Genomic DNA, 16,444 nt, shown 5'->3' on the forward strand with positions numbered 1-16,444 from the left:
CCACACCTCCAGACAGGGGGTCACACACTGAGGCCACACCTCCAGACAGGGGGTCACACACTGAGGCCACACCTCCAGACGGGGGTGCACACACTGAGGCCACACCTCCAGACGGGGGTGCACACACTGAGGCCACACCTCCAGACGGGGGTGCACACAAACTGAGGCCACACCTCCAGACGGGGGGTGCACACAAACTGAGGCCACACCTCCAGACGGGGGGTCACACACTGAGGCCACACCTCCAGACAGGGGGTCACACACTGAGGCCACACCTCCAGACAGGGGGTCACACACTGAGGCCACACCACCAGACAGGGGGTCACACACTGAGGCCACACCTCCAGACAGGGGGTCACACACTGAGGCCACACCTCCAGACGGGGGTCACACACTGAGGCCACACCTCCAGACGGGGGGTCACACACTGAGGCCACACCTCCAGACGGGGGGTCACACACTGAGGCCACACCTCCAGACAGGGGTCACACACTGAGGCCACACCTCCAGACGGGGGGTCACACACTGAGGCCACACCTCCAGACAGGGGTTACACACTGAGGCCACACCTCCAGACAGGGGTCACACACTGAGGCCACACCTCCAGACAGGGGTCACACACTGAGGCCACACCTCCAGACGGGGGGGTGCACACAAACTGAGGCCACACCTCCAGACGGGGGGTGCACACAAACTGAGGCCACACCTCCAGACGGGGGGTCACACACTGAGGCCACACCTCCAGACAGGGGGTCACACACTGAGGCCACACCTCCAGACAGGGGGTCACACACTGAGGCCACACCTCCAGACAGGGGGTCACACACTGAGGCCACACCTCCAGACAGGGGGTCACACACTGATGCCACACCTCCAGACGGGGGGTGCACACAAACTGAGGCCACACCTCCAGACAGGGATCACACACTGAGGCCACACCTCCAGACAGGGATCACACACTGAGGCCACACCTCCAGACAGGGATCACACACTGAGGCCACACCTCCCGACGGGGGTCACACACTGAGGCCACACCTCCAGACAGGGGTCACACACTGAGGCCACACCTCCAGACAGGGGTCACACACTGAGGCCACACCTCCAGACGGGGGGTGCACACAAACTGAGGCCACACCTCCAGACGGGGGTGCACACAAACTGAGGCCACACCTCCAGACGGGGGGGTGCACACAAACTGAGGCCACACCTCCAGACGGGGGGTGTACACACACTGAGGCCACACCTCCAGACGGGGGTCACACACTGAGGCCACACCTCCAGACGGGGGTCACACACTGAGGCCACACCTCCAGACGGGGGTCACACACTGAGGCCACACCTCCAGACGGGGGTCACACACTGAGGCCGCACCTCCAGACGGGGGTCACACACTGAGGCCACACCTCCAGACGGGGGTCACACACTGAGGCCACACCTCCAGACGGGGGGTCACACACTGAGGCCACACCTCCAGACAGGGGTCACACACTGAGGCCACACCTCCAGATGGGGGGTCACACACTGAGGCCACACCTCCAGACAGGGGTTACACACTGAGGCCACACCTCCAGACAGGGGTCACACACTGAGGCCACACCTCCAGACAGGGGTCACACACTGAGGCCACACCTCCAGACGGGGGGGTGCACACAAACTGAGGCCACACCTCCAGACGGGGGGTGCACACAAACTGAGGCCACACCTCCAGACGGGGGGTCACACACTGAGGCCACACCTCCAGACAGGGGGTCACACACTGAGGCCACACCTCCAGACAGGGGGTCACACACTGAGGCCACACCTCCAGACGGGGGTGCACACACTGAGGCCACACCTCCAGACGGGGGTGCACACACTGAGGCCACACCTCCAGACGGGGGTGCACACAAACTGAGGCCACACCTCCAGACGGGGGGTGCACACAAACTGAGGCCACACCTCCAGACGGGGGGTCACACACTGAGGCCACACCTCCAGACAGGGGGTCACACACTGAGGCCACACCTCCAGACAGGGGGTCACACACTGAGGCCACACCACCAGACAGGGGGTCACACACTGAGGCCACACCTCCAGACAGGGGGTCACACACTGAGGCCACACCTCCAGACAGGGGGTCACACACTGAGGCCACACCACCAGACAGGGGGTCACACACTGAGGCCACACCTCCAGACAGGGGTCACACACTGAGGCCACACCTCCAGACAGGGGTCACACACTGAGGCCACACCTCCAGACAGGGGTCACACACTGAGGCCACACCTCCAGACAGGGGTCACACACTGAGGCCACACCTCCAGACAGGGGTCACACACTGAGGCCACACCTCCAGACAGGGGTCACACACTGAGGCCACACCTCCAGACAGGGGTCACACACTGAGGCCACACCTCCAGACAGGGGTCACACACTGAGGCCACACCTCCAGACGGGGGGTGCACACAAACTGAGGCCACACCTCCAGACGGGGGGTGCACACAAACTGAGGCCACACCTCCAGACGGGGGGTGCACACAAACTGAGGCCACACCTCCAGACAGGGGTCACACACTGAGGCCACACCTCCAGACGGGGGGTCAAACACTGAGGCCACACCTCCAGACGGGGGGTCACACACTGAGGCCACACCTCCAGACCAGGGGGGGGGGCGGGGATGGACACAGAGGCCACACCTCCAGATGGGGGGGCACAAAGAGGCCACACCTCCAGATGGGGGGGCACACACACACAGAGGCCACACCTCCAGATGGGGGGGCGCACACACACACAGAGGCCACACCTCCAGATGGGGGGGCGCACACACACAGAGGCCACACCTCCAGATGGGGGGGCGCACACACAGAGGCCACACCTCCAGATGGGGGGGCACACAGAGGCCACACCTCCAGATGGGGGGGCGCAAACACACAGAGGCCACACCTCCAGATGGGGGGGCGCACACACACAGAGGCCACACCTCCAGATGGGGGGGCGCACACACACAGAGGCCACACCTCCAGATGGGGGGGCGCACACACAGAGGCCACACCTCCAGATGGGGGGGCACACAGAGGCCACACCTCCAGATGGGGGGGCGCAAACACACAGAGGCCACACCTCCAGATGGGGGGGCGCAAACACACAGAGGCCACACCTCCAGATGGGGGGCGCACAAACACACAGAGGCCACACCTCCAGATGGGGGGCGCACACACACAGAGGCCACACCTCCAGATGGGGGGGGGTGCACACACACAGAGGCCACACCTCCAGATGGGGGGGCACACAGAGGCCACACCTCCAGATGGGGGGGCGCAAACACACAGAGGCCACACCTCCAGATGGGGGGGCGCAAACACACAGAGGCCACACCTCCAGATGGGGGGCGCACACACACAGAGGCCACACCTCCAGATGGGGGGCGCACACACACAGAGGCCACACCTCCAGATGGGGGGGGGTGCACACACACAGAGGCCACACCTCCAGATGGGGGGGGGCACACATATGACAACAGTCTAATAAAAAAAAACTAATAATAATAATAAATAATTGAAACCCATGTGACACCATGATACTATAATCAGTACAGTCAGGGGCCCCCCGGTCAGGTGACATACAGTCAGGGGCCCCCCGGTCAGGTGACATACAGTCAGGGGCCCCCCGGTCAGGTGACATACAGTCAGGGGCCCCCCGGTCAGGTGACATACAGTCAGGGGCCCCTCCGGTCAGGTAACATACAGTCAGGGGCCCCTCCGGTCAGGTAACATACAGTCAGGGGCCCCTCGGTCAGGTAACATACAGTCAGGGGCCCCTCCGGTCAGGTAACATACAGTCAGGGGCCCCTCCGGTCAGGTAACATACAGTCAGGGGCCCCCCGGTCAGGTGACATACAGTCAGGGGCCCCTCCGGTCAGGTAACATACAGTCAGGGGCCCCCCGGTCAGGTAACATACAGTCAGGGGCCCCTCCGGTCAGGTGACATACAGTCAGGGGCCCCCCCGGTCAGGTGACATACAGTCAGGGGCCCCCTGGTCAGGTAACATACAGTCAGGGGCCCCTCCGGTCAGGTGACATACAGTCAGGGCCCCTCCGGTCAGGTGACATACAGTCAGGGGCCCCTCCGGTCAGGTAACATACAGTCAGGGGCCCCCCGGTCAGGTAACATACAGTCAGGGGCCCCTCCGGTCAGGTGACATACAGTCAGGGGCCCCTCCGGTCAGGTGACATACAGTCAGGGGCCCCCCCGGTCAGGTGACATACAGTCAGGGGCCCCCCGGTGGGGTAACATACAGTCAGGGGCCCCTCCGGTCAGGTGACATACAGTCAGGGGCCCCTCCGGTCAGGTGACATACAGTCAGGGGCCCCCCGGTCAGGTGACATACAGTCAGGGGGCCCCCCGGTCAGGTGACATACAGTCAGGGGGCCCCCCGGTGGGGTAACATACAGTCAGGGGCCCCCCGGTCAGGTAACATACAGTCAGGGGCCCCTCCGGTCAGGTGACATACAGTCAGGGGCCCCTCCGGTCAGGTAACATACAGTCAGGGGCCCCCCGGTCAGGTAACATACAGTCAGGGGCCCCTCCGGTCAGGTGACATACAGTCAGGGGCCCCCCCGGTCAGGTGACATACAGTCAGGGGGCCCCCCGGTGGGGTAACATACAGTCAGGGGCCCCCCGGTCAGGTAACATACAGTCAGGGGCCCCTCCGGTCAGGTGACATACAGTCAGGGGCCCCCCGGTCAGGTGACATACAGTCAGGGGGCCCCCCGGTGGGGTAACATACAGTCAGGGGCCCCCCGGTCAGGTGACATACAGTCAGGGGGCCCCCCGGTCAGGTGACATACAGTCAGGGGGCCCCCCGGTGGGGTAACATACAGTCAGGGGCCCCCCGGTCAGGTAACATACAGTCAGGGGCCCCTCCGGTCAGGTGACATACAGTCAGGGGCCCCCCCGGTCAGGTGACATACAGTCAGGGGGCCCCCCGGTGGGGTAACATACAGTCAGGGGCCCCCCGGTCAGGTGACATACAGTCAGGGGCCCCCCCCGGTCAGGTGACATACAGTCAGGGGCCGGCCCCCGGTCAGGTGACATACAGTCAGGGGCCCCTCCGGTCAGGTGACATACAGTCAGGGGCCCCTCCGGTCAGGTAACATACAGTCAGGGGCCCCCCCGGTCAGGTGACATACAGTCAGGGGCCCCTCCGGTCAGGTGACATACAGTCAGGGGCCCCTCCGGTCAGGTGACATACAGTCAGGGGCCCCTCCGGTGGGGTAACATACAGTCAGGGGCCCCCCGGTCAGGTGACATACAGTCAGGGGCCCCCCCCCGGTGGGGTAACATACAGTCAGGGGGCCCCCCGGTCGGGTGACATACAGTCAGGGGCCCCTCCGGTCAGGTGACATACAGTCAGGGGCCCCTCCGGTCAGGTGACATACAGTCAGGGGCCCCTCCGGTCAGGTGACATACAGTCAGGGGCCCCCCCGGTCAGGTAACATACAGTCAGGGGCCCCTCCGGTCAGGTAACATACAGTCAGGGGCCCCCCCGGTCAGGTGACATACAGTCAGGGGCCCCTCCGGTCAGGTGACATACAGTCAGGGGCCCCTCCGGTCAGGTGACATACAGTCAGGGGCCCCCCCGGTGGGGTAACATACAGTCAGGGGCCCCTCCGGTCAGGTAACATACAGTCAGGGGCCCCTCCGGTCAAGTGACATACAGTCAGGGGCCCCTCCGGTCAGGTGACATACAGTCAGGGGCCCCTCCGGTCAGGTGACATACAGTCAGGGGGCCCCTCCGGTCAGGTAACATACAGTCAGGGCCCCTCCGGTCAGGTAACATACAGTCAGGGGCCCCTCCGGTCAGGTGACATACAGTCAGGGGCCCCTCCGGTCAGGTGACATACAGTCAGGGGCCCCTCCGGTCGGGTGACATACAGTCAGGGGCCCCCCCGGTCAGGTGACATACAGTCAGGGGCCCCCCCTGTCAGGTGACATACAGTCAGGGCCCCTCCGGTCAGGTGACATACAGTCAGGGGCCCCTCCGGTCAGGTGACATACAGTCAAGGGCCCCTCCGGTCAGGTGACATACAGTCAGGGGCCCCTCCGGTCAGGTAACATACAGTCAGGGGCCCCTCCGGTCAGGTGACATACAGTCAGGGGCCCCCCCGGTGGGGTAACATACAGTCAGGGGCCCCCCCGGTCAGGTGACATACAGTCAGGGGCCCCTCCGGTCAGGTGACATACAGTCAGGGCCCCTCCGGTCAGGTGACATAGAGTCAGGGGCCCCTCCGGTCAGGTAACATACAGTCAGGGGCCCCTCCGGTCAGGTGACATACAGTCAGGGGCCCCCCCGGTGGGGTAACATACAGTCAGGGGCCCCTCCGGTCAGGTGACATACAGTCAGGGGCCCCTCCGATCAGGTAACATACAGTCAGGGGCCCCTCCGGTCAGGTAAAATACAGTCAAGGGCCCCTCCGGTCAAGTGACATACAGTCAGGGGCCCCTCCGGTCAGGTGACATACAGTCAGGGGCCCCCCCGGTCAGGTAACATACAGTCAGGGGCCCCTCAGGATTATGGCAGAGAAGGTCTCTCACCTGCGCACAGCGGCCGCCACCTGCCTCAGAGCTGCGATTAATCATTAATACGAGCAGAGCCGGGGGAGGAGCTACAGCAGAGCCGGGGGAGGAGCTACAGCAGAGCCGGGGGAGGAGCTACAGCAGAGCTGCATTAACCTATTCGTGCCTGCAGCGCTCCTCAGCTCCTGCACACAACATGGCGTCCTCTCTCATCCCATGAAGCTTTATAGGAATCTACAGCCGCTTCATAGAGAGGGGCTGCATCAGGGGGTCCCCACCAACGAGGGGCTGCATCAGGGGGTCCCCACTAATGAGGGGCTGCATCAGGGGGTCCCCACCAACGAGGGGCTGCATCAGGGGGTCCCCACCAACGAGGGGCTGCATCAGGGGGGTCCCCACCAACGAGGGGCTGCATCAGGGGGGTGCCCACCAACGAGGGGCTGCATCAGGGGGGTCCCCACCAACGAGGGGCTGCATCAGGGGGGTCCCCACCAACGAGGGGCTGCATCAGGGGGTCCCCACCAACCAGGGGCTGCATCAGGGGGTCCCCACCAACGAGGGGCTGCATCAGGGGGGTCCCCACCAACGAGGGTCTACATCAGGGGGTCCCCACCAACGAGGGGCTGCATCAGGGGGGTCCCCACCAACGAGGGGCTGCATCAGGGGGTCCCCACCAACGAGGGGCTGCATCAGGGGGGTCCCCACCAACGAGGGTCTACATCAGGGGGTCCCCACCAACGAGGGTCTACATCAGGGGGGTCTCCACCAACGAGGGGCTGCATCAGGGGGTCCCCACCAACGAGGGGCTGCATCAGGGGGTCCCCACCAACGAGGGGCTGCATCAGGGGGGTCCCCACCAACGAGGGTCTACATCAGGGGGGTCCCCACCAACGAGGGGCTGCATCAGGGGGTCCCCACCAACGAGGGGCTGCATCAGGGGGTCCCCACCAACGAGGGGCTGCATCAGGGGGTCCCCACCAACGAGGGGCTGCATCAGGGGGTCCCCACCAACGAGGGGCTGCATCAGGGGGGTCCCCACCAACGAGGGGCTGCATCAGGGGGGTCCCCACCAACGAGGGGCTGCATCAGGGGGTCCCCACCAACGAGGGGCTGCATCAGGGGGGTCCCCACCAACGAGGGTCTACATCAGGGGGTCCCCACCAACGAGGGGCTGCATCAGGGGGGTCCCCACCAAGGAGGGGCTGCATCAGGGGGGTCCCCACCAACGAGGGGCTGCATCAGGGGGGTCCCCACCAACGAGGGGCTGCATCAGGGGGTCCCCACCAACAAGGGGCTGCATCAGGGGGTCCCCACCAACGAGGGGCTGCATCAGGGGGGTCCCCACCAATGAGGGGCTGCAACAGGGGGGTCCCCACCAACGAGGGGCTGCATCAGGGGGTCCCCACCAACGAGGGGCTGCATCAGGGGGTCCCCACCAACGAGGGGCTGCATCAGGGGGTCCCCACCAACGAGGGGCTGCATCAGGGGGTCCCCACCAACGAGGGGCTGCATCAGGGGGTCCCCACCAACGAGGGGCTGCATCAGGGGGTCCCCACCAACGAGGGGCTGCATCAGGGGGTCCCCACCAACGAGGGTCTACATCAGGGGGTCCCCACCAACGAGGGGCTGCATCAGGGGGTCCCCACCAACGAGGGGCTGCATCAGGGGGTCCCCACCAACGAGGGTCTACATCAGGGGGGTCCCCACCAATGAGGGGCTGCATCAGGGCGGTCCCCACTAACGAGGGGCTGCATCAGGGGGTCCCCACCAACGAGGGTCTACATCAGGGGGGTCCCCACCAACGAGGTCCTACATCAGGGGGTCCCCACCAACGAGGGTCTACATCAGGGGGGTCCCCACCAACGAGGGTCTACATCAGGGGGTCCCCACCAACGAGGTCCTACATCAGGGGGGTCCCCACCAACGAGGTCCTACATCAGGGGTTCCCCACCAACGAGGGGCTGCATCAGGGGGGTCCCCACCAACGAGGGGCTGCATCAGGGGGTCCCCACCAACGAGGGGCTGCATCAGGGGGTCCCCACCAACGAGGGGCTGCATCAGGGCGGTCCCCACTAACGAGGGGCGGCATCATGGGGTCCCCACCAACGAGGGGCTGCATCAGGGGGTCCCCACCAACGAGGGGCTGCATCAGGGGGGTCCCCACCAATGGGGGTCTACATCAGGGGGTCCCCACCAAAGAGGGGCTGCATCAGGGGGTCCCCACCAACCAGGGGCTGCATCAGGGGGTCCCCACCAATGAGGGGCTGCATCAAGGGGGTCCCCACCAACGATGGGCTGCATCATGGGGTCCCCACCAACGAGGGGCTGCATCAGGGGTCCCCACCAACGAGGGGCTGCATCAGGGGGTCCCCACCAACGAGGGGCTGCATCAGGGGGTCCCCACCAACGAGGGACTGCATCAGGGGGTCCCCACCAACGAGGGTCTACATCAGGGGGTCCCCACCAACGAGGGGCTGCATCAGGGGTCCCCACCAACGAGGGTCTACATCAGGGGGTCCCCACCAACGAAGGTCTACATCAGGGGGTCCCCACCAATGAGGGTCTACATCAGGGGGTCCACACCAACGAGGGGCTGCATCAGGGGGGTCCCCACCAACGAGGGGCTGCATCAGGGGGGTCCCCACCAACGAGGGGCTGCATCAGGGGGGTCCCCACCAACGAGGGGCTGCATCAGGGGGGTCCCCACCAACGAGGGGCTGCATCAGGGGGTCCCCACCAACCAGGGGCTGCATCAGGGGGTCCCCACCAACGAGGGGCTGCATCAGGGGGGTCCCCACCAACGAGGGTCTACATCAGGGGGTCCCCACCAACGAGGGGCTGCATCAGGGGGGTCCCCACCAACGAGGGGCTGCATCAGGGGGTCCCCACCAACGAGGGGCTGCATCAGGGGGGTCCCCACCAACGAGGGTCTACATCAGGGGGTCCCCACCAACGAGGGTCTACATCAGGGGGGTCTCCACCAACGAGGGGCTGCATCAGGGGGTCCCCACCAACGAGGGGCTGCATCAGGGGGTCCCCACCAACGAGGGGCTGCATCAGGGGGGTCCCCACCAACGAGGGTCTACATCAGGGGGGTCCCCACCAACGAGGGGCTGCATCAGGGGGTCCCCACCAACGAGGGGCTGCATCAGGGGGTCCCCACCAACGAGGGGCTGCATCAGGGGGTCCCCACCAACGAGGGGCTGCATCAGGGGGTCCCCACCAACGAGGGGCTGCATCAGGGGGGTCCCCACCAACGAGGGGCTGCATCAGGGGGGTCCCCACCAACGAGGGGCTGCATCAGGGGGTCCCCACCAACGAGGGGCTGCATCAGGGGGGTCCCCACCAACGAGGGTCTACATCAGGGGGTCCCCACCAACGAGGGGCTGCATCAGGGGGGTCCCCACCAAGGAGGGGCTGCATCAGGGGGGTCCCCACCAACGAGGGGCTGCATCAGGGGGGTCCCCACCAACGAGGGGCTGCATCAGGGGGTCCCCACCAACAAGGGGCTGCATCAGGGGGTCCCCACCAACGAGGGGCTGCATCAGGGGGGTCCCCACCAATGAGGGGCTGCAACAGGGGGGTCCCCACCAACGAGGGGCTGCATCAGGGGGTCCCCACCAACGAGGGGCTGCATCAGGGGGTCCCCACCAACGAGGGGCTGCATCAGGGGGTCCCCACCAACGAGGGGCTGCATCAGGGGGTCCCCACCAACGAGGGGCTGCATCAGGGGGTCCCCACCAACGAGGGGCTGCATCAGGGGGTCCCCACCAACGAGGGGCTGCATCAGGGGGTCCCCACCAACGAGGGTCTACATCAGGGGGTCCCCACCAACGAGGGGCTGCATCAGGGGGTCCCCACCAACGAGGGGCTGCATCAGGGGGTCCCCACCAACGAGGGTCTACATCAGGGGGGTCCCCACCAATGAGGGGCTGCATCAGGGCGGTCCCCACTAACGAGGGGCTGCATCAGGGGGTCCCCACCAACGAGGGTCTACATCAGGGGGGTCCCCACCAACGAGGTCCTACATCAGGGGGTCCCCACCAACGAGGGTCTACATCAGGGGGGTCCCCACCAACGAGGGTCTACATCAGGGGGTCCCCACCAACGAGGTCCTACATCAGGGGGGTCCCCACCAACGAGGTCCTACATCAGGGGTTCCCCACCAACGAGGGGCTGCATCAGGGGGGTCCCCACCAACGAGGGGCTGCATCAGGGGGTCCCCACCAACGAGGGGCTGCATCAGGGGGTCCCCACCAACGAGGGGCTGCATCAGGGCGGTCCCCACTAACGAGGGGCGGCATCATGGGGTCCCCACCAACGAGGGGCTGCATCAGGGGGTCCCCACCAACGAGGGGCTGCATCAGGGGGGTCCCCACCAATGGGGGTCTACATCAGGGGGTCCCCACCAAAGAGGGGCTGCATCAGGGGGTCCCCACCAACGAGGGGCTGCATCAGGGGGTCCCCACCAACGAGGGGCTGCATCAGGGGGGTCCCCACCAACGAGGGTCTACATCAGGGGGTCCCCACCAACGAGGGGCTGCATCAGGGGGGTCCCCACCAAGGAGGGGCTGCATCAGGGGGGTCCCCACCAACGAGGGGCTGCATCAGGGGGGTCCCCACCAACGAGGGGCTGCATCAGGGGGTCCCCACCAACAAGGGGCTGCATCAGGGGGTCCCCACCAACGAGGGGCTGCATCAGGGGGGTCCCCACCAATGAGGGGCTGCAACAGGGGGGTCCCCACCAACGAGGGGCTGCATCAGGGGGTCCCCACCAACGAGGGGCTGCATCAGGGGGTCCCCACCAACGAGGGGCTGCATCAGGGGGTCCCCACCAACGAGGGGCTGCATCAGGGGGTCCCCACCAACGAGGGGCTGCATCAGGGGGTCCCCACCAACGAGGGGCTGCATCAGGGGGTCCCCACCAACGAGGGGCTGCATCAGGGGGTCCCCACCAACGAGGGTCTACATCAGGGGGTCCCCACCAACGAGGGGCTGCATCAGGGGGTCCCCACCAACGAGGGGCTGCATCAGGGGGTCCCCACCAACGAGGGTCTACATCAGGGGGGTCCCCACCAATGAGGGGCTGCATCAGGGCGGTCCCCACTAACGAGGGGCTGCATCAGGGGGTCCCCACCAACGAGGGTCTACATCAGGGGGGTCCCCACCAACGAGGTCCTACATCAGGGGGTCCCCACCAACGAGGGTCTACATCAGGGGGGTCCCCACCAACGAGGGTCTACATCAGGGGGTCCCCACCAACGAGGTCCTACATCAGGGGGGTCCCCACCAACGAGGTCCTACATCAGGGGTTCCCCACCAACGAGGGGCTGCATCAGGGGGGTCCCCACCAACGAGGGGCTGCATCAGGGGGTCCCCACCAACGAGGGGCTGCATCAGGGGGTCCCCACCAACGAGGGGCTGCATCAGGGCGGTCCCCACTAACGAGGGGCGGCATCATGGGGTCCCCACCAACGAGGGGCTGCATCAGGGGGTCCCCACCAACGAGGGGCTGCATCAGGGGGGTCCCCACCAATGGGGGTCTACATCAGGGGGTCCCCACCAAAGAGGGGCTGCATCAGGGGGTCCCCACCAACCAGGGGCTGCATCAGGGGGTCCCCACCAATGAGGGGCTGCATCAAGGGGGTCCCCACCAACGATGGGCTGCATCATGGGGTCCCCACCAACGAGGGGCTGCATCAGGGGTCCCCACCAACGAGGGGCTGCATCAGGGGGTCCCCACCAACGAGGGGCTGCATCAGGGGGTCCCCACCAACGAGGGACTGCATCAGGGGGTCCCCACCAACGAGGGTCTACATCAGGGGGTCCCCACCAACGAGGGGCTGCATCAGGGGTCCCCACCAACGAGGGTCTACATCAGGGGGTCCCCACCAACGAAGGTCTACATCAGGGGGTCCCCACCAATGAGGGTCTACATCAGGGGGTCCACACCAACGAGGGGCTGCATCAGGGGGGTCCCCACCAACGAGGGGCTGCATCATGGGGTCCCCACCAACGAGGGGCTGCATCAGGGGATCCCCACCAACGAGGGGCTGCATCATGGGGTCCCCACCAACGAGGGGCTGCATCAGGGGGGTCCCCACCAACGAGGGGCTGCATCAGGGGGGTCCCCACCAACGAGGGGCTGCATCAGGGGGGTCCCCACCAACGAGGGGCTGCATCAGGGGGTCCCCACCAACGAGGGGCTGCATCAGGGGGTCCCCACCAATGAGGGGCTGCATCAGGGGGTCCCCACCAACGAGGGGCTGCATCAGGGGGTCCCCACCAACGAGGGGCTGCATCAGGGGGTCCCCACCAACGAGGGGCTGCATCAGGGGGTCCCCACCAACGAGGGGCTGCATCAGGGGGTCCCCACCAACGAGGGGCTGCATCAGGGGGTCCCCACCAACGAGGGGCTGCATCAGGGGGTCCCCACCAACGAGGGTCTACATCAGGGGGGTCCCCACCAACGAGGGGCTGCATCAGGGCGGTCCCCACTAACGAGGGGCTGCATCAGGGGGTCCCCACCAACGAGGTCCTACATCAGGGGGTCCCCACCAACGAGGGTCTACATCAGGGGGGTCCCCACCAACGAGGGGCTGCATCAGGGCGGTCCCCACTAACGAGGGGCGGCATCATGGGGTCCCCACCAACGAGGGGCTGCATCAGGGGGGTCCCCACCAATGAGGGGCTGCATCAGGGGGTCCCCACCAACGAGGGTCTACATCAGGGGTCCCCACCAACGAGGGTCTACATCAGGGGGTCCCCACCAACGAGGGGCTGCATCAGGGGGTCCCCACCAACGAGGGGCTGCATCAGGGGGGTCCCCACCAATGGGGGTCTACATCAGGGGGTCCCCACCAAAGAGTGGCTGCATCAGGGGGTCCCCACCAACGAGGGGCTGCATCAGGGGGTCCCCACCAATGAGGGGCTGCATCAAGGGTGTCCCCACCAACGATGGGCTGCATCATGGGGTCCCCACCAACAAGGGGCTGCATCAGGGGTCCCCACCAACGAGGGGCTGAATCAGGGGGTCCCCACCAACGAGGGGCTGCATCAGGGGGTCCCCACCAACGAGGGGCTGCATCAGGGGGTCCCCACCAACGAGGGTCTACATCAGGGGGTCCCCACCAACGAGGGGCTGCATCAGGGGTCCCCACCAACGAGGGTCTACATCAGGGGGTCCCCACCAACGAAGGTCTACATCAGGGGGTCCCCACCAACGAGGGTCTACATCAGGGGGTCCACACCAACGAGGGGCTGCATCAGGGGGGTCCCCACCAACGAGGGGCTGCATCATGGGGTCCCCACCAACGAGGGGCTGCATCAGGGGATCCCCACCAACGAGGGGCTGCATCAGGGGGTCCCCACCAACGAGGGTCTACATCAGGGGGTCCCCACCAATGAGGGGCTGCATCAGGGGGTCCCCACCAACGAGGGGCTGCATCAGGGGGTCCCCACCAACGAGGGGCTGCATCAGGGGGGTCCCCACCAACGAGGGGCTGCATCAGGGGGTCCCCACCAACGAGGTCCTACATCAGGGGGTCCCCACCAACGAGGTCCTACATCAGGGGGTCCCCACCAACGAGGGGCTGCATCAGGGGGTCCCCACCAACGAGGGGCTGCATCATGGGGTCCTCACCAACGAGGGGCTGCATCAGGGGGTCCCCACCAACGAGGGTCTACATCAGGGGGTCCCCACCAACGAGGGGCTGCATCAGGGGGTCCCCACCAACGAGGGGCTGCATCAGGGGGTCCCCACCAACGAGGGGCTGCATCAGGGGGTCCCCACCAACGAGGGGCTGCATCAGGGGGTCCCCACCAACGAGGGGCTGCATCAGGGGGTCCCCACCAACGAGGGGCTGCATCAGGGGGTCCCCACCAACGAGGGGCTGCATCAGGGGGTCCCCACCAACGAGGGTCTACATCAGGGGGTCCCCACCAATGAGGGGCTGCATCAGGGGGTCCCCACCAATGAGGGTCTACATCAGGGGGTCCCCACCAACGAGGGTCTGCATCAGGGGGTCCCCACCAACGAGGTTCTGCATCAGGGGGTCCCCACCAACGAGGGTCTACATCAGGGGGTCCCCACCAACGAGGGTATACATCAGGGGGTCCCCACCAACGAGGGGCTGCATCAGGGGATCCCCACCAACGAGGGGCTGCATCAGGGGGTCCCCACCAACGAGGGTCTACATCAGGGGGTCCCCACCAACGAGGGTCTACATCAGGGGGTCACCACCAACGAGGCTCTGCATCAGGGGGGTCCCCACCAACGAGGTCCTACATCAGGGGGTGCCCACCAACGAGGGTCTACATCAGGGGGGTCCCCACCAACGAGGGTCTACATCAGGGGGTCCCCACCAACGAGGGGCTGCATCAGGGGGGTCCCCACTAACGAGGGGCGGCATCATGGGGTCCCCACCAACAAGGGGCTGCATCTGGGGGGTCCCCACCAACGAGGTTCTACATCAGGGGGGTCCCCACTAAGAAGGGGCTGCATCAGGGGGGTCCCCACCAACGAGGGGCTGCATCAGGGGGTCCCCACCAATGAGGGTCTACATCAGGGGGTCCCCACCAACGAGGGTCTACATCAGGGGGTCCCCACCAACGAGGGGCTGCATCAGGGGGTCCCCACCAACGAGGGGCTGCATCAGGGGGGTCCCCACCAATGAGGGTCTACATCAGGGGTCCCCACCAATGAGGGGCTGCATCAGGGGGTCCCCACCAACGAGGGGCTGCATCAGGGGGTCCCCACCAACGAGGGTCTACATCAGGGGGTCCCCACCAACGAGGGTCTACATCAGGGGGTCCCCACCAACGAGGGGCTGCATCAGGGGGTCCCCACCAACGAGGGTCTGCATCAGGGGGGTCCCCACCAACGAGGGGCTGCATCAGGGGGTCCCCACCAACGAGGGTCTACATCAGGGGGTCCCCACCAACGAGGGTCTACATCAGGGGGTCCCCACCAACGAGTGGCTGCATCAGGGGGGTCCCCACCAACGATGGGCTGCATCAGGGGATCCCCACCAACGAGGGGCTGCATCAGGGGGTCCCCACCAACGAGGGTCTACATCAGGGGGTCCCCACCAACGAGGGTCTACATCAGGGGGTCCCCACCAATGAGGGTCTGCATCAGGGGGGTCCCCACCGACGAGGTCCTACATCAGGGGGTCCCCACCAACGAGGGTGTACATCAGGGGGGTCCCCACCAACGAGGGTCTACATCAGGGGGTCCCCACCAACGAGGTCCTACATCAGGGGGTCCCCACCAACGAGGGTCTACATCAGGGGGGTCCCCACCAACGAGGGTCTACATCAGGGGGTCCCCACCAACGAGGTCCTACATCAGGGGGGTCCCCACCAACGAGGTCCTACATCCGGGGTTCCCCACCAACGAGGGGCTGCATCAGGGGGTCCCCACCAACGAGGGGCTGCATCAGGGGGTCCCCACCAACGAGGGGCTGCATCAGGAGGGTCCCCACCAAGGAGGGGCTGCATCATGGGGTCCCCACCAACGAGGGGCTGCATCAGGGGTCCCCACCAACGAGGGGCTGCATCAGGGGGTCCTTACCAACGAGGGGCTGCATCAGGGGGTCCCCACCAACGAGGGTCTACATCAGGGGGGTCCCCACCAACGAGGGTCTACATCAGAGGGGTCCCCATCAACGAGGGTCTACATCAGGGGGTCCCCACCAACGAGGGGCTGCATCAGGGGGTCCCCACCAATGAGGGGCTTCATCAGGGGGTCCCCACCAACGAGGGTCTACATCAGGGGGTCCCCACCAACGAGGGGCTGCATCAGGGGGTCCCCACCAACGAGGGTCTACATCAGGGGGTCCCCACCAACGAGGGGCTGCATCAGGGGGTCCCCACCAACGAGGGGCTG

General features: G+C 65.9%; 1 protein-coding gene across 1 annotated transcript in view; it reads right to left on the reverse strand.

Annotated features, from left to right (window-relative positions):
* EPS8 (epidermal growth factor receptor pathway substrate 8) overlaps positions 1 to 6,668 on the reverse strand; it is a gene marked incomplete at its 3' end in the record, with an annotated part of 89,007 nt that extends 82,339 nt beyond the window's left edge. Inside the window, exon 1 of the mRNA XM_056551573.1 lies at positions 6,574 to 6,668. The remainder of the gene's footprint in view (positions 1 to 6,573) is intronic.
* Between the last annotated feature and the right edge of the window lie 9,776 nt (positions 6,669 to 16,444).

This window comes from Hyla sarda, unplaced genomic scaffold, assembly GCF_029499605.1.
Source record: "Hyla sarda isolate aHylSar1 unplaced genomic scaffold, aHylSar1.hap1 scaffold_1096, whole genome shotgun sequence".
Lineage (NCBI taxonomy): Eukaryota > Metazoa > Chordata > Amphibia > Anura > Hylidae > Hyla > Hyla sarda.